Raw genomic sequence first — 23,769 nt, 5'->3', positions numbered from 1 at the left:
CAGTGGGTGCTCGGGGCAGAGAGCCGGAACTGTAGCCAACGCTCTCCCAGAGGAGGGAACCACTGTGGTGAGTTCTGAGATGCCCTAGAAGTGATCAGGTGAAGTTATAATGTTAAGGCCATTTCTCCCTGGGGAGCTGCACATGCAAAGGAGGGAGGCCAAAGAGAGCCAGGTCACTTCCAGGAACTGCAAATAGTCTAGAAGTGAGAACAGGGTGTGGGAGGCAGGTGAGGCAACCAGGTGGAGAGATCACAGGTGCACATCACACAGGACTCTGTGTGCCTCCAAGGTAAAGGAGACATGCAAAGTGATCTAGAAAGAAAAAAGATAGAGGCAGGGAGACCTATTGGCAGGTTCATGTGAAGGCCTGCTGAGGCCCCGCTAGGAGGAGAGAGAAGAAAACATTTCAGCAGGTGGACGGATTGGCCACAGATGTGATGGAAGGGCAGGAAGAGGTCAAAGATGCCGGCCAGCTTTCTGGCTTTGGCAGTGTCCTAAATTATAGTGCCATTTCCTAAAACAAGAAGGGCAGGAAGAGGAGCAAGTCGTGAGAGGAGACAACTGATTCAGTTCTGGCTGGGTGCCTGTGGGCTCCAGGAGAGATGTCCAATAGGCAAATAAAAGTCTAGAAATCGGGAGAAAGTTCTAGGCTGAGCCAAGTAGTTTTCCTGCTTCAAGAGGCTAATGGTTGTGAGTGGACAAGCTCACGAGAAGAGATGTAGAGGGGTAGCTCTCACCGTCCTGCACATGGGAAGCATCTGGGAGACTTTAAAACATAGTGCGCCCCAGCCTGGTGTGGGGCCTTTGTACTGTTTATTGTTTTTTAAATACTTTCCTTTTTTGGGGGGGTAGTTAGATTTATTTATTTTAATGGAGGTACTTGGAATTGAACCCAGGACCTCTTGCATGCTAAGCAAGTGCTCAGCCACTGAGCCATACCCTCCCCACCATTTTTTTGTTTTTAGACATTAGCTCTACTGAGCAGTCAGGGTTGAGAATCAACCTGTAGAGAGCAGAGAGCCTTGGGGTAGAGATCAAGGAGAAGCTTCCCAGAGCCCTGCAGACCCCAGCAAGGGCAGCCGGAGATGCAGGGAGCCTCGGATGGGCTGTGAGGAACGTGAACTCAACACTCCCCAATGACAAACATGTTTCAAGCACCCACTTCCCAGCAGTGTTTCTTCTGAGTTTACTACTTTTCCAGTAATACTGGGTGAGAATAGAAATAATCTGGACAAAGGGATCAAATTCAAATGCTCGTTCTGACCATTCTTAGCTGCGTGATTACTGATTAAAAGGTTACCGGTCTGCCACGTGTAAACTGGGGGACCTAGAACCGTGCTCGTGGGCTGCTGTGAGCGTAATGAAATGACAACTATAAAGGCACTCCTGACTCTCAGAGGTAATTGCTACTATTGTCCCCATTTGGGACACCAAGAAACAGAGTCACAGAAAGCTTCAAACATTTGCCCAAGATGAAGGTTAGTGTCTGGAATCAAGCCAATGACTTCGTGGATCCAGAGCCCAGGATCTTCTTACGAATAACACGGCACTGCCCAGGCTCCCTGCTCCAAAACCCGCCTCCCTTTGGCTCAGTTCCATGGGCCCTGCGCTGCACAGATGTCGTCACTGCCTGCCTGCCCGCCCGGTGTCTGACCCCGGCACTGCTCCCTCCATCTCACACACCGCTTCCTTGGGCACACCAACCCTCACGAGGCCATTGCTGTGGGTACTCGGATGTTTACACGGAAACGCAGGTGGCAGCCCAGCTTTTTGCTATAGATGCTGCTGTCAGTGGAGGCAAAGAGCTCACAGTTGGTGGCGGAGGCCACTTCTGGTATCCTCCTTGGCTGGAGAGCTGGATGGAATCCAGTTTCCCTCTGCAACTTAGACATCCAGCATGAGAGATATGTAAGGCCATCTGGCCTCTCAACATAGAAATGATGCCCCCGCAGTCGTACTTAATATTGTAATCTCCTGGCTCCACCAGGGAGCAGAGGCCATGGCCTGTTGTCCAACAAGTTTTGTTTCCTTACACGACAGCTACAATAGGGTGAGTAAACACCGGACCAGAAAATCTACAAAGCCCTCGTGTACTATTTCCTGACACTTGCAGGTCACCCAAATACCCCAGATCCTCCAAGTAAACAACTAGTAAGAGGAACTGAGCTGGCTCGTCTGTCAGATCCCTGATGGCAGGACGGATTTGTCCTCTCCTGCTCTCGGGATCATCCGTTCTCCTTCTGTGTGCCCTTCCCCGATTGAAGGAGACTGTTCTTTGTTTATGGGCTATGGAGTATTTGTGGCTGTCTGACGAGAACCTTCGAAACTAGAGCTCTTGGTGAGAATGGAAGCATGGCACCCATGTCTCATGAGCTCAGCTACCGAACAGCCTCATCTAGCCAAGACTGTGGCCAACACCAGGGGTCCACGCTGTTGAGTGTTGGGTCTGGAGAGCAATGCCTCCACCACTGAGAAGCTGCCCCACCACTTGTGCCCTTGTCCCCATCCAGGGGGAGGTGACGCATCCATGGGGTGAAAGCCTTGAGGGCACTAGGTGACTGTGGACCAAGCTGTGACTGGCTGGTCCTGCCCCCCAAGTGACCCATGTTACCCTCACATGCAGAAAATCCCCAAAGAGACCCCTGCTTGAGGGAATGGGTCACCTATAAGCCAACTGTCCTTGGGCCACCTAAGAAGCAACACAGTATACACAGTGAGCCACCCACTCACTACAGTATCCAAGGCTCACAGTTCCCTCATGTGACACCATGTACCCCCAGCAAAAAGAAGACCGTTACTTTGTAATTGACTTGAGAATTCTACTGAAAACACTGCCTTCCACCTTCCACTTATGAAGTTCTTTCCACTGTGTCCCCTGCTCTGCAATTGTGCAATCAGTCCAGAGCTCCCTCATGAGAAAGGAAGGGGCCGGGCAAATCCAATAAAGGAATGGCACAGCCTTTAGCACCAAGATGGTGGAAAAGTCAACTCCCAGTAGATCTTGAGCTTCAATACACACTCACCGAAATACAGCAGGATGTTAAATGGCACTCCCACAGGTCCCAGGACAGGTTCAAGGCTGACCATAAAATGTCAAAGGGTGAGTGGTGGCCCAATTTCTGGGAATCCCAACACCTTTCCCAAAGCAGTTGGAATATTCCTCCCACTTATTAGCATATGAAGATACTGAGTGCATAAAATCTAACAATCCCACAGCTCGTGGTTGCTCTCTCTGCTGAGATAGACAGCCCACACACTGTCTGTGGAGTGTGTATCTACTTTTACTTTAAACTGGAGCACCCAACCCCCATGCCTCATGGCCTTTCTGTTGCCTTCTGAAACAGCCCACTCTGTCTATGGTGTATATATCTCTCTGAATAAATCTACTTTTACTGAACTGTGGCTCTCGAATTTGTTGCTGGGCAAACCAAGGACCCACACTTGGTGAGGTGCATCCCAGGGACCCAAATACGACCTGGGATATGGCCATCCTCTCCCCCACATTTTCCTGTATCATACATTCCTTCCCAAAGGATCTCACCTTGTGCACTCCAAAATAGACAGCACTCATGTGTCCTGACCAGGATCTGCTCCTGTGTGTATCATTTCTTATTTCCACTAGAACATCAACTTCAGGAGGACAAGGATTTGGTTCTGTTCACAAAGGAAGCACCAGCACATCACAGGTGCTGGAGAAGTATTAGCTGAATGAATGAGCTGTGGGAAGTCCTGGGATTTCCACCTGGAACTCCTAGCCTCTTGGGTCCCAGCTGACTACAGGTGCTCCCTGCTACTCATGGCTGACCTCTTGCCACCACTCTCTGCTCTGCCATCACCTGAGCTGGGATGAGCTGAGATGGGCACACACCCCGGAGAGCATGGCGCATGGTTCATGCCGTTACAACACACTCGCCCCTTGACTGTTAGAGGTTACTTAGGGTGGACAAACTGAAGGCAGCACCATGTGCACCGCCCTACCCCACAACTCACTTGAAGCACCAGGACTGCACACAGGGGAAACGCTGGCCCTTTACAACCTAAGGAGAGGGACTATGGGTGAGAAGAGGGTCTCTGTCAACTAACAGTCTCTTTACAAGCCCAGTCTTAGGAAAGCTCTTTAAAGATACTTTTTGTATCATCCTTGTGTTTCTGTAATCCCTCTAGATTTTGTCATTTTAATCTACACATCAGAAATACAGATATTCTTGAAATCTCTATTGATTTTCAATGAAGAAAATCCTCAATTTCCTACACTGCTAAGAAAATTACTGCACTTTATTTAAAAAAAGCAGCTTCCTTTCATGACTTCCTATCTTCAAACACCTAATTTCACAAGAATCAGTGAAGCAGGACATGAAAATCATGCTATGCTTTATCACCTACAGGTGGGCAGGGATGAAATGAATGAGTACTGATCTCATGAGACGGGTGAGGGTGAGGAAGGACCAAGGATGAGAAATCAACGTTTTCTAACCCATTTCTCTTTTTCAGAGTCCCAGACAAAACAGTGTGATTGTATCAACTAAAACAAGAATATCTGCACCCTTCTAAATGCACGCTACAACTTTACTACTACACACGGCACTCTGTCATTGACCTAAAGGCTGATGACAGCCAAGAAATTTGCAGGGATCTTATTCTGTGCTCATCCCTTTTTGTCTTTGGAACCTCAGGATATTTGCCTCCTCTCCCTGAGTGTCATTTTCCTCATCCTTCAAATGGGAGTGTAACTGTCATTCATTTGCTCAGGGTCTATTCGACAACTGGAGACGGCTTATGAAAACAACAACAACAAAAAAAGCAAAACAGAAATTCTGATCTGTGTTGTCTTCCTCCTCCTCCCTGAACATGAATGGCATCTTTCACTGAATCCCGTACTTAAGGAGTAGTTCTGATGAGGAAGTCACAGGACTGCCGTGTAACTGAGAAATGACCTGGTGTAAAAGAATGAATTGCCAGCAAATCCTCAAAACCCATAAGGGTGCAAACCCTGGGAGCTACAGGCATGGGTGGGAGTTCCTTGGTTCCCCATTTCACAAATGGGGAGAATTTTGCAGGGTCCATGAAAGACACAGATAGCCCAGTAAAACCACACCATGTTTTGGAGTACACCAGGGCCACGTCGATGCTGACCTGTACTTCTTCGTGTCCCAGAGCAAGGGCCCTGGGCAGGGGTGACTGTGCTTGAGGCTGGACAAGAACTTTCTGTTCTGTCTCTTTTGCTCTCTCTCTTCCTGCAATAAAACAACTGGTAGGACTCTGGTGGGGAGCAATATACCCACATTCTCTGGCAAGCCACACACCAGGCAGCTCTAGCTGATCTGAGAGAGGACTCTTCAATGAACATATATACATCAAAGTCAGGCAGAAGGCTGCCTGTGACCTTGGGAATCCAAACCAGCTTGTCCTCTTAATCAGGATATTAGACATCTAAAGAAAGTGTGCAACAGATGAAGACGATGCATTAGACAGCGTTGGTGGTTATGGCCAGCAGTATCTAAGGACAAGTCATGCTCTGGCAGATGGGAGCATTTTGGTTGCTTTAAGAGTTTGCTACTGAAGGGCTGGGACATTTCATTGGGCCTTGAATCTCCAGACCTCTTTACTCACAAAGGCAGACAAGTTAGGTGAGCCAGCTCAGCCTTTATTCCAACTTCCTAACCAAAATGCTATGAGGTTGAAAATATATTTCTCAGACTCTTCTGCAGCAAGGGTTCCAGATGTGTCTTTAAAAATGCCCATCAGAGATTGAGATTTACAAATATTAACAACTATATATAAAAATAGCTAAAAAAACTAAATTTCTTCTGTATAGCACAGGGAACTATATTTAATATCTTGTAATAACTTTTAATGAAAAATAATATGGAAAGGAATTCATACATATATATGTGTATATGAATGACTGGAACATTGTGCTGTACATCAGAAATTGACACATTGTAACTGACTATACTTCAAATAAAAAAAAATATATATATATATAATGCCCATCAGCAGCTTCTGAGTGTCACTTAAAGCAGAAAACCAGATGAATGGAGGCAAAGGTGGGTGGAGGAGCTACGTTATTTTGCTGGGGTGGATGCAGCGGGCCTGGCAGAGATCTAGAAGGAATGCTCACAACAGCCACTTACTGATCTGCAAGTGAGTTTTGGTAATAGCTTCCTGAAATCCTCCCCACCCCTCCTGATGAGCCAGGTGTCTGGCGTTTCTCTGGAAATCACTAGGCACAGCCTGGGACTCAAAGGTAAAAATTAAAAACTGCAGTAAGGTAGCGAAGAGACTGGCAGGACGTGTTGGACAAAAGTAGGTCAGAATCAACAAAGAATGAGGAGGGGATACAACGTGGGCTGAGGACCCTGACTACAGTTGTGGATTGTCTGTGTTAAGGACTCTGAGTCAGTATGAGTAGATGGATTGGTGTGGACTAAAATGGTGGCCATTGTTCAGATAAATATGTGATTTGGACTTTATTTATTAGAGGAGGGATTTTTTTCCCCCTTCAACATTGATCATTCCTAGGGAGCAGAAAAATACTCTGCCACACAACATCTAAGTGCAAAAGAGATGCTACGGGATGGTGGTGGTGTGAAAAATTTCAGTCCCGCAGTTCCAAGGTTTCCTTAATGAGGTTCACAGAGTTGGTACTTAAAATAAAATCAGGTACTTATAATAAAGACATCATCATATGTACATATCCTTAAAGATACACATATGGTGCTATAAGTGGGCCTGAAATGTGTTCTACATTCTAAAATCCGATGAAATATAATCAGTAGCTCAATATGCCTCTCGGCTCTATAATCATGATGTAGCTAATGATCACAGAAAACAAGATCAGCTAGTAAATTTGAAATTTGTCTTTTCCAGTGTCGAAGATAATATTTTTTGCTTTACTTAAAAAGCATTTTTTTAATTAGGACTGTCAGTGTCCATTGGTATATGGGGTTCAGTAGATATGTTCAGATGTTCTAGACAGTGAATCAGAGCAAAGACTGAGGTTTAGACAGTAGTTAAATGCCTCACCCGTGTAATCAGCATCCACATATTGCTATACTGAAAATCCTTAAAACTGAGAACTTCATTAAAGCAACTAAAAGAAAGGGAAAAAAATAGCCACAGACTAGTGGAAGATTTGTAACGTGTAAAAATGACAAAGGGCTATTCATGAGCATATTCTTAAAAACCCCTACACTTTAATAAGTAAAACAACAAACGGACAACAGGTTGCACACTTCTCCCTGTAGGAGAAGCCATGCAGATGGACTCTTATGTGAATGGGGCTGGAGCTGTAGAATTAGTTACTCTTGCAAGTAACTCAGTTAAAAACAAATGCAAATGGGATACACTTCTACAATATCTGAGTAAAAATCTTGGAAAACTTACTCCTCTGTTAAGCAATGACAATGGCAAAATTTGTTAAAATTAACCTCTGCAGAACTCTGGAAATTTAACCAAGGCTTCCAGCAATAAGGGGAATGTTTATTTGAGAAAAAATAACAGCTAAATCTCCATAAAGATAGTCAGGTTTGTCATATCGTAACTTGAACTACCCCCATCCCCGTATCCTCACCTAAATGGTGGCCTTTGAAAGCAACAGTCTCACAATCAAGGAAGAGGCAGAAGTGATTTGAAGTTACCTAAAAAATCCGCCCCCAGAGAGCTGTCACTAATTCACCTATCTCAAACTCATGCTGTGCAAACAGCCTGTCCCCAGAGTGTTTGTGGAAAACAATCAGCAGTGAGTAACTTTACAACTGCATGAGGCAGTGGTACCAGTACAGGCTAATTAGATGCTGACTAGGAAACTTAGAAGGCAAAATTGAGTATTGAGACTTTCTGGGGTTGGAGGTAGGGTTAAATAGCTCCAAAAAATTCTGAGAATTGTAGAAGTCCGTACACATGTGTGGCATATGGCAAGGAAAGATCTGAGAAAATCTTAAGCCTTCAACTCTGGCTGAACTTGAGGTTCTGCATAAGCAAGAACTAAAGTCTACAGAATAGCTGCAGACTGCCTGCCGGTGCTGAGGGCTTCCCTCAGCACGCAGGCACACAGCCACCTGGCAACAGCTCAAACGATTGGCTCCAGGCATTGAAAGAATTCACTGTCCAATCATTATTACAGTGATGACAACTAGGCTTTCTGCACACATAGAGATCTCATGGCCATGCATGATAAAGAATACAGACTTTACAGAATTTGTTCAGGAAAGTAACTACATAAATAGCTGCAGCAGCAATGACAATGGAAGCAACGATAAACCCTGGAGGTGAGGAAAATCTGGCTTTCAGATCTGCCATATTGTAATATTTTAAATGTCCAATTTTCAACAGAAAATTACAAGATGTACAAAGAAACAGAAAAGTTTGGCCATAACACAGGGGAGAAAGTAGTCAATAGAAACTCCCTGAGGAAACCCAGACACTGGACTTACTAGACAAAGACATAAATAAGGAATTACACATATGATTAAAGAGCTAACCGAAACCATGCCTAAAGAATTTAAGTATGTGAACATCTCATTGTACAGAGAATATCAATAGATAAAATTTACATTAAAAACCAACTGGACATTCTAGAGATACAAATATAATGACTAAAATGAAAAATTCAATAAGAGATTTCTCTGTAGATATGAACTTGTTGAAGAAAAAGTCAGTTAATTTAAAACTACTGAGATTATCCAGTCTGTGGAACAGAAAGAAAAAGGAATGAAAAAAAATAAACACTGTGTCAGAGATAGGTTGGACACCATCAACAATACCAATACACATATAATATGAGCGCCAGAAGGAAGGAGAGAAAAGAAGGGGTAGAAAAAATATATAAAGAAATAATGGCTGAAAACTTCCCAAATTTGATGAAAACATTAATTTGTACATCCCAGCAGCTCAACAAACTCCACGTGGTATGAACGTAGAGACATCGAAAATAGGCACATCAGACTAAGTGTGTCAAAAGAGAAGAACAAAGAATCTTGACAGCAGAAAGAGAAAAGAGGCTCAACATATTCAAAGGCTCCTCAGTAAGACAGTTGATTTCTCATCAAAAACCATGGAGACCAGAAGGCAGTGGGATGGTATCGTCAAAGTGATAAAAGGAAAATACTGTCACCAAGTATTTTATAGCCAACAAAATGATTCTTCAAAAAAAAAAAAAAGAAGAAATTAACACACTCCTACAAAATCTGAAAGGATCAATTGCTAGCAGGCCTGCCCTACAAGAAATACTAAGGATAGTCCAGCAGGTGTAAATGAAAAGACACTCACTTGAAAAATAAAGAGCACTACTACATGAGTAAGAAAATAAAACAGTATAAATACAGTATTACATGTACGTGTTTTCTTCTATTTGATGTAAAAGACAACTACATAAAACAATACTTATGAAACAGTGTAGATGCACTTATAAATGCATAAAGGTGTAACTTGTATGACAGTGACAGCATGAGGAGGGGGAGGGAAAAGATTGTTATCAAAGCAAAGTTTTTGTGTACTATTGAAATTAAGTTGGCATTCATGTGAATAAGATTGCTTTAAAACAATATGTTAATAATAATCTCCAGGGCAATGGAGGAGAAGGAGGAGGAGGAAGAGGAGGAGGAGGAGGAGAAGAAAAAGATAAAATAAACAACAAATTAAAATGGCACACTTGAAAATGCCTACTTTGTACAAAAAAGTGTAGTAATAGAGCATTGGGGAAATAAAAAGTCATATAGAAAGCAGATAGCAGATGTAACTTCAACCTGATAAGAAATTACATTAATGTAAATGAATTAAATATTCTAATCAAAATAGTAAAGGCAGAAATAAATGGAATAGAGAATAGATGAATAACAGAGAATAATCAACAAAAAGAAAAGTTGGTTCTTTGAAAAGATCAAGAAAATTGACAAATTTTTAGCTAATACTGAAGAAAAAAAGAGAGAAGGTTCAAATTACTAAGATGAGAAATGAAAGGAAGGATGTCACTATTGCCCTAACAAAAATAACAAGGAATATAAGGGAATACCATGAATACTTGTATAGCCAATAAATGAGATAATCTAGATGAAATGGATAAATTTCTAGAAGGATATGTGACTAAATCTAATTCAAGGAGAGATAGAAAACTCAAATAATCCTACAATAAGTAGTGACTGAAACAGTAATCCAAAACATTCCCACAAGGAAATGCTAGGCCAGTATGGCTTTGCTGGTGAATTCCATCAACTACTTAAAGAAAAAACAAAAACAAAAAACAAACAAACAAAAAAATGCTTCACAAACTCGTCTAAAAATAAAGAGGTGGGCACACTTCCCAATTCATTCAATGACACGAGTATCACACTGATACCAAAACCAGACAAAGGCATCACAAGAAAACTAAAGACTATCTCTTATGGATATAAATGCAAAAGTCCTCAACAGAATAAAAGCAAATCCAATCCAGTAACATATAAAATAGACCACAATTCAGTGGGATGTATCCAGGTATGCAAAGGCATTTCAACATACAAAAGTCAATTCATGTAATATGCCATATTAATAGAATAATAGATAAAAACTAGGAATAGAAGGGAACTTCCTCAACTTGACAGAGAACATCTATGAAAAACCTGGAGCAAAGATCATACATAATGGTGAAAGACTGAATTATTTCCTCCCAAAATCAACATTGTACTAGAGGTTCTAGTCAAAGCAAACAGACAAAGAAAATAAAGCCTCTAGATTAGAAAGAAAGAAATAAAACTATTTCAATTCCAGATGACATGATATTATACATTGAAATCACAAGGAATCCACAAAGAAAAAAGAGAGAGAGAGAGAGAAAAAAAAAACTATTAGAATTAACAACATAGTTTGACCAAAATTGTAAGACACAAATCGATATATAAAAAAGTAATTATATTTCTATACAACAGCAGTGAATAATCTAAAAATAAAATGTAGGAAACATTTTCATTTACAATAGCATCAAAAAGAATAAAATACTTAGGAATATTAAGAAAAATTTGTGGAATACTGAGGAAAATGTCTGAAACTTGTATATTGAAAACTAAAATACTACTGATAGAAGTTAAAAATGACCTAAAATAAATGGAAAGCTCTTCTGTGTTCATGGATCAGAAGCCTTATCATTGTTAGGATGGCATTTGTCCTCAAAATGACCTATAGATTCAATGCAAATCTGGCTTTTTGGGAGAAATGAGCAAACTGTTCCTAAAACTATGGAAATGCAAGATACCCAGAATAGTCAAAACAATCTTGAAAAAGAACAAAGTTTTGAAGTTTCCAAATTCAAAACTCAGTAACAAAATGGTAATCCATACAGTGTGGTACTTGCATAAGGGACACACAAATAGATTGAGAGAAAAGAACTGAGAGTCCATAAACAAACTCTTACATGTAGCCAGTTAATTTTTCGTAAAGGTTCCATGACAATCCAACGGGAAAAAAGTAATTTTTACAAAAATGATGCTGGGACACCTGAACATACACCTGGAAAGAAAGAAAACTGAACTTTTACCTTAACACCATTTATGAAAATTAACTCAAAATAAATCACAGACCTGAAATTATAAAACTTTTAGAAAATGAACAATGAGAAAATCTTCAGGATTTTGAAGTACAAATACTTCTAAGATATGACAGCAAAAGCACAAACAACAAAAGAAAATATATCAAGTGAACTGGACTTCAGTAAAATTAAACACTTCTGTGCTTCAAAGGACTTCATCAACAATGTAAGAGGACAATCCACAGAATGGGTGAAAATATTTCCAATATTTTCCCTGATAAGGGACTTTTTATCCAGAATAGACAAAGGAGACTTAAAACATGAAAATACAAAGACAAATACAATTAAAATGGGCAAAGAATTTGAATAGATGTTTCTCCAAAGAAGACATACGAATGGGAAATAAGCACATAAAAAGATGTTCAACATCAGTAGGCATTAGGGAAACAGAAATCAAAAGCACAATGACATGCCACTTCATACCAAATAGGATGACAAATATATATGATATATGATATATAAATATGTATCTATAAACTCGGTAATAAAAAGTGTTGATGAGGATTTGGAGAAACTGGACTCCTCATACATTACTACTGGAAATATAAAATGGTGCAGTCACTTTAAAAACTACTTTAGCAATTCCTCAAAATGTTAAAAGTAGAATACATCCCAGCAATTCCATTTTTTGATATATCCTGAGAAGAACTGAAAATATGTGTTCACACAAAAACTTGTCCATGAGCATTTACAGCAGAATTATTCATCATCAACTGATAGATGGATAAGCAAAGTGGTGTATTTATAACAATGGCATATTATTTGAACACAAAAAGGACTTTGGGTACTGATATATGCTACACCATGGATGAGCCTTGACAACGTCACACTAAATGAAAGACGACAATCAAAATAGGCAGCATACTGTATGGTTCTACTTATATGAAATGCCCAGAACAGGCAAATCCGTAGAGACAGAAAGTAGAGTGGTGGCTGCTGGGGTCTAAGGGAAAGGAAGTTTAGGGAGTGACTTACTAAAGGGTACTGGTTCTTTTTGGGAGTGATGGCTACAAAACACTGAAATGTACTTAAAATCCTAATGCACAATTTCAAAGGCTGCATTTTATTGTATGTGAATTATATCTCCATAAAGCTGTTACTTTTGAAGCTGAGCCCACATATGGAGCAACTGGCCCAGCACTGACTGCAGCATCTGGAGGGGGAGTGACCCACCCACCCACCACAAAGGAAAGGATCACCTGACCCAGTGTTGGAGGGGTGCAATCTTCTTGCCGAAAGACACTGTGAGCAGCACAGACAAGGGGGCAAACAGAGCAAGGTGAGTTTGTGAAACAGGGCGAAGACACAAAGGCCTCTCAATAAAACCATTAAGAGCACACAGTTTCTAGGAGAACACATCTTTGTTTTTAAAATCTTTTTATATCTGTTTTATTCCTATTACATTTTTAATCTTTATTTTTAAACAGTCCTATATGTTTACAATTCTCATTTCATTTATATTCTCTTGGTTTTGATCTGTTATTTATTAGTCACAGTTTTCAAATATTGTATTTTGAATTTTCTCTTCTTTTTATTAAGATTCTTAAAAGATATCTCAACTCGATTGCTATTCTGCTTCAACTTGCTCTTCTATTATTGATTATACACTCTTTTCAAACCTTCTTTTCCTCCATTCTTTTAAAATTCTCTCTCTCTCTCTTTTAAGTTTTATTCCCACATAGGCTTTAGATAGATAAATAAATAAACTCCTTTAAGGACCACAATAGATAACTGATACTCCAAAAGCCACAGTGCCAGAGAGATATGAGCAGAATGAAGAAGCAGAGGAAGTCCTGCCAATTAAAATAGCAAGAGAAATCCCCTCAAAGAACGATCAATAAAATAGACATTGATGGCCTACTAGATCAAGATTTCAAAAAAGAAGTGATCAAATTACTGAAGGAACTAAAAGAGATAGTCTTTAGAGACATAAAATATATCAAAAACAAAATAGAAGCTATAAAGAAGAGCCAAGTAGAATTGGTAAATTCATTGGCTGAAATGAGATCTGACCTAAAGGCTGTACAAAGCAGGCTAGATAATGCAGCAGAACGAATAAGTGACCTAGAAGACAGGACAACAGAAAGCACCCAATCAGAACAGCTGAGAGAAAAACAAATATAAAACAATGAAAACAATATAAGGAACCTATGGGATAATATAAAGCATGCCAATCTATGCATAATAGGGGTACCAGAAGGGGAAGAAAGAACAAAGGGGATGGAAAAGGTAATTAAAGAAATCATGACTGAAAACTTCCCAAACTTAAAGAAGGAATCAGACACCCAAGCACAGGAGGATCAGAGGGTCCCAAACAGGAAGAGCCCAAAGAGAAACACGCCAAGATATATCATAAATCAAGATGGCCAGACTGAAGGATAAAGAAATGTTCCTAAAGGCAGCAAGAGAAAAACAAAGAGTGAGTTACAAGAGAAGGCTCTCAGCTGATTTCTCTACAGAAACACTACAGGCCAGAAGGGAGTGGCAAGATATATTCAAAGTCCTGAATGAAAAAAAAAAGATGCAGCCTAGGATACTTGCTCCAGCAAGGCTATCCTTTAGAATAGAAGGAGAGATAAAGAATTTCACAGAGAAGCAAATACTAAAAGAATTTAGCAACACTAAACCCATGCTAAAAGAAATATTGAAAGGTCTACTCTAAATAGAAAAGAAGCAGGATGCTACAGAAATGAGAATTCATGACTGTGAGAGTATTTTTCCTTTCTTCTTCTTTTTTTTTTTTAAATCTTGTTCTCAGTAGGATGGGTTTGAGATTACATTAATATCTGTTTAGTACACACAGTTACAGTAATTGGTTAACAGACTTACAAAAAAGTGTAATCACAAGCCAAAAACTTACAAGTGAGTCACAAAAACTAAATACAATACAAAGGAAAATTACCATACCACAAAAGGAAGAAGAAAGGAACCAAGAAGAAATACCAAATCAACTGCAAAAATAAATTGAAAATAGCAATAAACTCTCATCTATCATTAATTACTGTAAATGTTAATGGTCTAAATGCTCCAGTCAAAAGACATAGTAGCAGACTGGATAATAAAGCAAGAACCTTCAATACACTGCATACAAGAGACACACTTTAGGGAGAAGGACACATATAGATTGAGAGTGAATGGACGGAAAAGGATATTCCATGCAAATGGAAATGCCATAAAAGCAGGTGTAGCAGTATTGATTTCAGACAAAATAGACTTTAAAACAAGGGCCATAAAGAAAGATAAATAAAGACATTTTATAATGATTAAAGGATCAATACAAGATGAAGATATTACAATCATTAATATATATGCACCCAACATGAGCACCTAAGTACATTAAACAACTACTAACAGAGATAAAGGGGGAAATTGATGGGAATACAATCATTGTCAGAAATTTTAACACCACATTAACATCACTAGACAGATCTTCCAGACAGAAAATAAATAAGGCAACAGAGAAATTAAATGATACAAGAGAATAATTGGATTTAGTGGATATTTTCAGAGCATTACAATCCCCCATAACAGAATAAACAATCTCTTAAAATGTGTGTGGAACATTTTCTAGGATTGATCATGTACTTAGTCACAAAAGAAGCCTCAACAATTTTAAGAAGATAGAAATTATCTCAAGAATCTTTTCTGACCACAATGCCATGGAAACTAGAAATCAACTTCAGAGAAACAAAGGAGAAAGAAAGGAAAGCATTGAGATTAAACAACATGCTATTAGAAAACCAATGGGTCAATGATGTAATCAAAGTTGAAATTAAAGAATACCTTGAGACAAATGAAAATGAAAACACAACCACACAAAACATATGGGACACAGCAAAAGCAGTGCTAAGAGGAAAGTTTAGGGTAATGCAGGCCTTCCTCAAAAAAGAAGAACAATACCAAATAAACAATCTAACCCACCAGCTGAAAGAACTAGAAACAGAAGAGCAAAAACACACAAAAGTCAGCAGAAGGAAGGAAATAATAAAGATCATGGAGGAAATAAATAAAATAAAGATTAAAAAAATAGAGAAAATAATCAATCAAACCAAAAGCTAGTTTTTTGAAAGAATAAATAAAATCGAAAATCCTCTGGCCGTACTCACAAAGAAGAATAAAGAGAGAGCACAAATTTGCAAAATAAGAAAGGAAAATGGAGAAATTACAACAAATAACATAGAAATACAGAATATCATATGAGAATATCATGACAAACTACATGGAAAAAAATGGATAACCTAGTGGAGATGGACAAGTTTCTGGAAACATACAGTCAACTAAGACTGAATCAAGAAGAAACTATCCACTTGAACAAATGGATCACTAGGAATGAAATTGAATTAACAATAAAAAACCTCCCTACAAATAAAAGTCCAGGACTGGACAGCTTCACCGGGGAGTTCTACCACACATACAAAGAAGAACTCATACCAGTCCTTCTCAAACTCTTCCAGAAGATTGAAAAGAAGGAATATTCCCAAACTCATTCTATGAAGCCACTATTACCCTGATACCAAAACCAGGCAAAGACACCACCAAAAAAGAGAATTACAGACTAATATCACTGATGAACACAGATGAAAAAAGTCCTTACCAAAATACTAGTAAATAAAATCCAACAGCACATAAAAAAGATAATACATCATGCTCAAGTGGGGTTCATCTCAGGGACACAAGGGTGGTTAAACATATGAAAATCAATCAATGAAATACTTCACATCAACAAGAGAAAGGACAAAAACCACATGATCATCTCAATAGATGCAGAAAACTTTTGATAAAATTCAACACCCATTTATGATAAAAATTCTCACCAAAGTGGGTATTGAGGGAACATATCTCAACATCATAAAAGCTATAGATGACAAACCTACAGCCAGCATAGCACTCAACGATGAAAACCTCAAAAGATTCCCACTAAAATCTGGGACAAGTCAAGGATTCCCACTATCACCACTCCTATTCAACATAGTCTTGGAAGTCCTGGCCACAGCAATCAGGCAAGTAACAGAAGTAAAAGGGGTCTAAATTGGAAAAGAAGAGGTAAAAGTGTCACTATATGCAGATGACACGACAATATATATAGAAAACCATAAAAGGTCCACACAAAAACTACTAGAGCTGATCGAAGAATTTAGCAAAGTAGCAGGTTACAAGATTAATGTTCAAAAATCAGTTGCATTTCTTTACACAAATGATGAGTCAACAGAAAAAGAAAGTAAAGAAACAATCCCCTTTAAAATAGCACCCAAAGTAATAAAATATCTAGGAATAAATCTAACCACAGACGTGAGAGAATTATACACAGAAAACTATAAACCATTGGTGAAGGAAATTAAAGAAGACATTAAAAAATGGAAAGGTATCCCAAGCTCTTGGATTGCAAGAATCAATATTGTTAAATTGGTCACACTGCCCAAGGCAATCTACAGATTTAATGCAATCCCTACCAAATTATCCTGGACATATTACATAGAACTAGAACAAATCACAATAAAATTTATATGGAACCATCAAAGACATAGAATTTCCAGGGAATAACTTAAGAAAAAAAGAAAGAGGATGGAAAAATAACTGTCCCAGACTTGAGACAATACTATAGACTTACAGTCGTCAAGACAGCATGGTATTAGTACAAAAACAGACATACAGCCAAATGGAACAGAATAGAGAGCCCAGAAATGAGCCCAAATACTTTTGGTCAACTAATATTCAACAGAGGAGGCAAGAATATACAATGGAATAAAGATAGTCTCTTCAGCAAGATAAACATAAGACAAGATACAATAAACCTCCTAGGAGAAAATACAGGCAAAATATCTGACATACATCTCAGAAATCTTCCCCTAGGGCAGTCTACCCAAGCAATAGAAATAAAAGCAAGAATAAACAAATGGGACCTAATGAAACTTACAAGCTTCTGCACAGCAAAGGACACCTTAAGTAAAACAAAATACAACTTACAGAATGGGAGAACATTTTTGCAAATGAAACTAACAAAGGCTTGATCTCCAGAATATATAAGCAGCTCGTATGACTTACTAAGAAACAACCAAATAACCCAATCCAAACATAGGCAGAAGACCAAAACAAGCAATTCTCCAAGGAAGATATACAAATGATCAATGGGCACATGAAAAAATGCTCAATATCACTAATTATCAGAGAAATGCAAATCAAAAGTACAATGAGGTATCACCTCAAACCAGTCAGAATGGCCATCATTCAAAAATCCACAAATGACATATGCTAGAGAGGCTGTGGACAAAGGGAAACCTCCGACACTTCTGGTGGGAATGCAGTTTGGTGCAGCCACTGTGGAAACAGTATTGAGTTTCCTCAAAAGACTAGGAATAGAATTGCCATATGACACAGGAATCCCACTCCTGTGCATATATCCTGAAGGAACCCTACTTCAGGATGACAGCTGCAACCCCAATATACATAGCAGCACTATTTACAATAGCCAAGACATGGAGATAGCCTAAATGTCCATCAACGGATGACTGGCTAAAGAAGTGGTATATTTATACAATGGAAAACCACTCGGCTATAAAAACTGACAATATAGGGCCATTTGCAGCAACGTGGATGCTCCTGGAGAATGTCATTCTAAGTTAAGTAAGCACGGTAACAAGGAATAAAGAGAAGTTACCTCTAAGTACAGTTATTTTGATTAAAATATACATACAGAAAGCAAGTCACCCCCACGACTGCTGCCAGGAGGAGCATCTGAATGTAATAGCCCAGCCCAAGCAAAGTAGATTCCGACCTTCTCTCCGTAGAATTTCCTGTAGAAAGACAGAAGGTAGTTTCAGAAGACACACATATTCACTCTGTAGCTTCATCCTCATGTTAATTTCTTTTTTCTTTGTTTTTTGGTGGGGCATAAATAGGTTTATTTATTTGTTTTTTAAATGGAGGCATTGGGGATTGAACCCAGTACCTCATGCATGCAAGGCATTCACTCTACCACTGAGTTATACCCTCCTTCCATCATACTAATTTCTGATTCTAAATCAAGGGGGCTTTAAGTTTAAACCTCTGACTCAATTCACACTTAAAACATATGCGCTTTCACAGCAGCCCCCAAATTCTACCGTGAAATAAGAAGTATTTTACGTATCATAGAAATACAGATCACTGGTTCACCTGCTGAAGAGAGATAAATGAGAACAGAGCAAAGGAGGGGACGAGGCCGACTCCGGAGCAGATGCAGGGGATCATCACCACTCACTGGACAGTCTGGCACATTCAACAAATCCCACCAAAGATCATTCTTAACAGGCTTGACACAAGTGGACTTCAACTACTGGCTCAGTCATCTGAGTCTGCCTTATCTCGGGAACTTCCCAGGAGCAAATGCATCGTAAACCACAGATAATAAGGAAATGGCTGATAATGATAACAACTGGGAGTGCAATGTCTCTCTGACAAAATATTTATAAAACTCATGTAGGAATGGGAGAGGGCAGGAGGGATGTGGCTGAGTAAGGAACTGCCCTGTATTCTTTTTATCTAGCACGTCGGCTGTTCCTAGGTTTCAAAAACCCTTCAATGTTACTCAGTTAATCTGGAGTAGACGGAACAGGCCAGGGAGGCAAGATTAGAAGAAAGGAGTCAGGGCACGAAGCGGTGCCAGGCTGGTCCTGAAAGGGAGACAGACACAGACAGGCAGACACAGAGGGCTTAGGGATGAGGCGGAACAATGAGGCGGCGGCTCAGGTGTGTTTGCTGCTGCTGATACTTCCCTCAGCTGGAGCACTGCTGACGCGGCAGTGCTGGGTAAAACCTGTGACTTTCCTCAGCTCTGAGTTCTCTCGGAAGCTTCCGGCTCAGTCTGGAGCTGAGATGAGCTCCGAGGGCCTAGTCTAGGGGGGACTCAGCTCTGAGAACAGCCTGGAGTCCTGAGAAACTTCACGCAGGAACCCCTAGGGCTGGACCAGCGCTCACAGGGCTGCTGTGAGACCAGCTCCATCGTCAGAGACCTGGGCGTGGACCATTCCATGGGGAAAATGGCTGAGCCCGATGCCAAATCAGATAGGAGGGACAAAGTGTGTTCATTCTCATGTGACTGGTCTTTGTGGCCTGGCTCACAGATGGCAGGCTCAGGATGGTGTCTGGCAGAGAAAACCCTGGCAATGGGTTTGAGATATCTTGGACTCTTTCTTGTTAAGCTTTTTGTAATACATTCTTATCAACTATCCATCCTGAAAATGCCACATTCAAAACTGAAAGAATGTTAGAAGTTGCTTGCTCCAACTGGCCAATGGTAAACACACCCTGCTACAGTTAGAGAGCTGGTCAGGCAGCCTCTGCCTGCATATTTACAATGACGGAGAGTTCATTACTTCCAAAGGTTACATGTCGGCAAGAATGTCAGAAAGAATTTTTGAACCTTAAACAGATGTCTGCCCCCTAGTCCTTGCTGAAAGGCTAGAAATAATGAGGATCCCTTCAAATGTAGTTTTGTCTGATTGTTATCTCTCTCTGTCAAAAACACCCCAATTCTTAACATCAATTTTTCAAAATTCAGCTTTGATTTCTTTTTATCAAACTTATACCATACATTCATTAAAGAGTCAAACAGTTCTCGAACACCGATTGTAAAAAGGAGCAGTTCCCAACAACCACCCCATTTCCTGGTCAGAAGCAACAATGTTCAGCTCCTACTGCTGACTCTTGGAATAAAAACTCCCTATTTCTGACTAATATCCTTGTAACACAGCCTACTGACTTTTTCAGCTTTATGTATCACCTATTTAACTTTCTATTTTGGAAAATGAATATTAAGCTCTCTTTCAAACCACATCTCCTCTACACACCCAAACCTTCATTCTTCCAACCTTTTGATACAAATACATTATAATTTTGATCAGCTCAGTATCCCTGCTTTACATTATTAGGACTCTCTACAGACTGTTCACAGCTGTAGCAAGTTGTCTGCTAGGCTTACTTTTTTATTCCCTACTTTGTTTTTCCTGGAGTTAATAATTGTCTTGGTGGTTCATAGCTTAGATTTCTCTGCGCTTAACAATTCAACCCCATACCTTCTCCTAATGAATAACTTTCTCAATACTTTCCAATTCACTGTCTACAAATTTCATCTCCTTGAATAAATCTCTTCAGATCTCCTTCAACCTGGATTAAAGACATGCTAGTCTTGTCACAGAGCTCAAGGGGCCACTAGTGGGAAGCAACAAGGGAATACATGGACCAGGAGAAGGGAACAGATCAACATAATTTCCTTCACAAAACATACTTAAAATAGTGGGAAAATTGTTTTCTTTACAAACACAAACACACACACCAACCCCAAAATCCCATAAAGAATGATTAAATAGCCATCAAACCCATTGCCCTGCCATCAAATTTTGTATAACATAAAACAAAAATAACAGAAGGAATATATCATATAAATATGAATCTCAAGGGGGATGGGGTACACTCAGTGGCAGAGTGTGTGCTCAGCAAGCATAAGGTCCTAGATTCAATCTTCAGTACCTCTATTAGAAAAAAACATTAGAAACAATAGAAAAATGTATCAACTTTAAATATTTACAAATATAAAAACTTCCTGTTTTAAAACTGTTCTACAGGATAATCCGGGTTAATGAGAAAGTGCCTCTTCATGACTGTGATCCTGCTGATAATTGTGGGAGGAAATTAGAGTATGACCACATGAAATAAAATCCCTTATGTAATAATGATCCCGGGTGACAATCATTATTGGCTGCTGTCATCACAAAAAAGAGAGTCAACTGGACATTATGTACCTTATGACAGGAGTACAAAACTTCATATAACAAATATTCTTGCACAAATTTGAACCTCGTTCAGATCAAGCTTTTAGGGGAGGATCAAATCACTTAGCTAAAGCCAATACATAGGATGGAGAAATAAGTCTAACCACAGGGGAGAATGAAATCAACCAAACAGGAAATAGAGAAATCCCTCAGCAATTTCAAGGAAAATGAGAAACAGGAAAATTATAGATTAGAACCCACTTGAGAGATATGCTAGCTGCAATGTGTGAACTTAGTCTGGATCCTGATTTCAACCCCAAAACTGCTTAAAAGTGTATTTTTGTGACAATCAGGGAATTATTTTGTAACCCTAAAAAAAATGAATATTCCAATTGTATTTGAAAGAGACCTTGTCATTTCACTAATGAAAGGTTAAGCTACGTAGGATTGCCTTCAAAATGATCCCGAAGTGGGGGAGGGGAAGAGGTGGAGATGAAAGTTGCAACAACAGTGACTCTGAGTTGATAATTCTGGAGATGGGTGACTGATACAGACAGGCTGGCTGTGCTGTTCTCTCTACTTCTGTACGTGTTTGTATCTTTCCATAAAATGTGAAACAAACAAAAAGACTTCAGTGATTTAAAACCCTCACTTGGAAGGTTAAGAGGTTTGCCCAAGTAGGTGGGCATCTGAATGGGGCACTGAGATTAGGAAGATCAGGCACCTGGCTCCAGGCCGACCTGGGGCTACCTTGACCCTTCTCTTCTCCTCACCATCCACAGCCAGCCCATAACTGCATCCTGTCAGCTCCACTCCCCAAACGCATTCTCCCTGGCTCCCACCATCTCTCATCTGGCCCACTCCAAGAGCCTCCGACCAGGCCTCCCTGCTTCCTGGGTCCCTGCAATTCATTCTCCACATTATCTTTGCAAATTGTGAGAGAAAATTACCTTAGTGCTTAAACTATCATGACTGCTTCTCACTGCACTTAGAGTCTACACTACTTTCCGTGCTCCTGATGCCCTTCTAAACCTCGCGTCTCATCACTCTCACCAGCGTTGGCTCCAGTATCTCCTCAAACCTGCTGAGCACATTTGTGCCTCGGGGCAATGGACAAGCTGCCTCTATTCCTGGGGTGACTTATCCCAGATCCTCAAAGACCAGCCTCCTTATCACCATCTCAGCTCACATGTAACCTTCTCAAAGATAGCTTTCTTGACTCCATTTCCCCCAAGTCTCCCATCTCAACACTGTATTATTTCCTTCATTTCAATCTGAAATTGTTTCCTTATTAGCCCGATTATTTTTGTTTGCTCAGTTGTCCTTGGCCTCCCTCCTCCCAGAAGCCTTGCACAAACAGCATAAGCTCCCGGGGAGCAGCCGGCGCTGATGCTCTGAGAATACACATGCTGAGCGCGACATTACAGTCACGTGGTGTAGTGAAACGGTGTCGAACAGCAGATAGAGCTAAGCAGTGAGAATACTTCTCTTATTTTATAATTTAAGTGAAACCTAACATTTACTCCTGTTTAATGAAGAATTTGGTAGGTCTTTGTTCCCAGTTCCTGGACGGCAACCCCTAAAGCCTTGAAATTTCCCAAGATAGGAGTGTCTTTACTATTCATGGTGGACCCTTGGATGGCTTGTGTTCATGAGATAACTCAGGATGGGGACTGGCCAGCCAGAGACACCAACCATGTGATTAGAGGAGTGGGGCTTTGAGCTTTGTGACAAGTGACTGACCATCAGGAGAGGTAGGGGCTCAAATGTTAGGGCTTTGACTTACAGTTATTGTGTGGGGTAGCCATGTCAGTAGTGACCCAATAAACCATGTCTTTGTAATAAAGTCTCCAGTAAAAACTTGGGGCAACAAAGCTCAGAGCTCCTGTGAGCTTCCTGGTTGGTAACACTCTCGGAGGACTGTCACACTCAGAAGCCATGAGGGCAACCCTGAGCCCTTCCCACTGGAGTGCCCTCCACAACAGCTCACCTGATGAGATCTAAGGGCTGCTTCTTGTCTATGCTTCGAGGAGGAGCACATTCCCTGTACAGAAGGCCCTGTTCGCTGGGGCAGCTGAGGTCCTCTGATGGAGGCTGAATTTGCACTGGGAAGCAGAAGCAAACAGGTGAGCGTCACTGTCACCACGTGTTCACATGTTCTGCTAATAAAATGTGGTGCTAACACTTTGTGGTCATTTGTAAATAAGGGGCCCTCCTTTGCCAGAAGGGATGGAGGTACCATATAATTTTTCATAATTCTCACCGAGGATTAATACTAACCCCTTGAGGGTCATTTGCAAACGTGGCTGGAAAGGAACACTTGGATGTTACACTCCTGGGACCACCGTGGGTACCTGGTGAGGGCCTTGCAGATGCTTAATGTCCTACAACCGGGCCAGTCTTCCACAGCAAAAAAAACTACGCCACCCAAGTGCCCAAACTGCTTCAGTGGAGGCAGCAGCC

At 40.4% G+C, this 23,769-nt stretch overlaps 1 long non-coding RNA gene across 2 annotated transcripts in view; it reads right to left on the bottom strand.

The window, feature by feature from the left end:
• The window catches only part of LOC135320875 (uncharacterized), a 39,506-nt gene extending 16,113 nt beyond the window's left edge, over nt 1–23,393 (bottom strand). For both annotated transcript variants that reach the window (XR_010380215.1, XR_010380214.1), the window contains exons 1-2: nt 23,297–23,393; nt 18,252–18,351 (exon numbers count right to left, since the gene is read on the bottom strand). This is a non-coding gene — a long non-coding RNA (uncharacterized LOC135320875). The remainder of the gene's footprint in view (nt 1–18,251; nt 18,352–23,296) is intronic.
• Between the last annotated feature and the right edge of the window lie 376 nt (nt 23,394–23,769).

The sequence above is a fragment of the Camelus dromedarius genome, unplaced genomic scaffold (genome assembly GCF_036321535.1).
Source record: "Camelus dromedarius isolate mCamDro1 unplaced genomic scaffold, mCamDro1.pat HAP1_SCAFFOLD_158, whole genome shotgun sequence".
Lineage (NCBI taxonomy): Eukaryota > Metazoa > Chordata > Mammalia > Artiodactyla > Camelidae > Camelus > Camelus dromedarius.
This window is presented reverse-complemented; position numbering and strand designations above follow the sequence as displayed.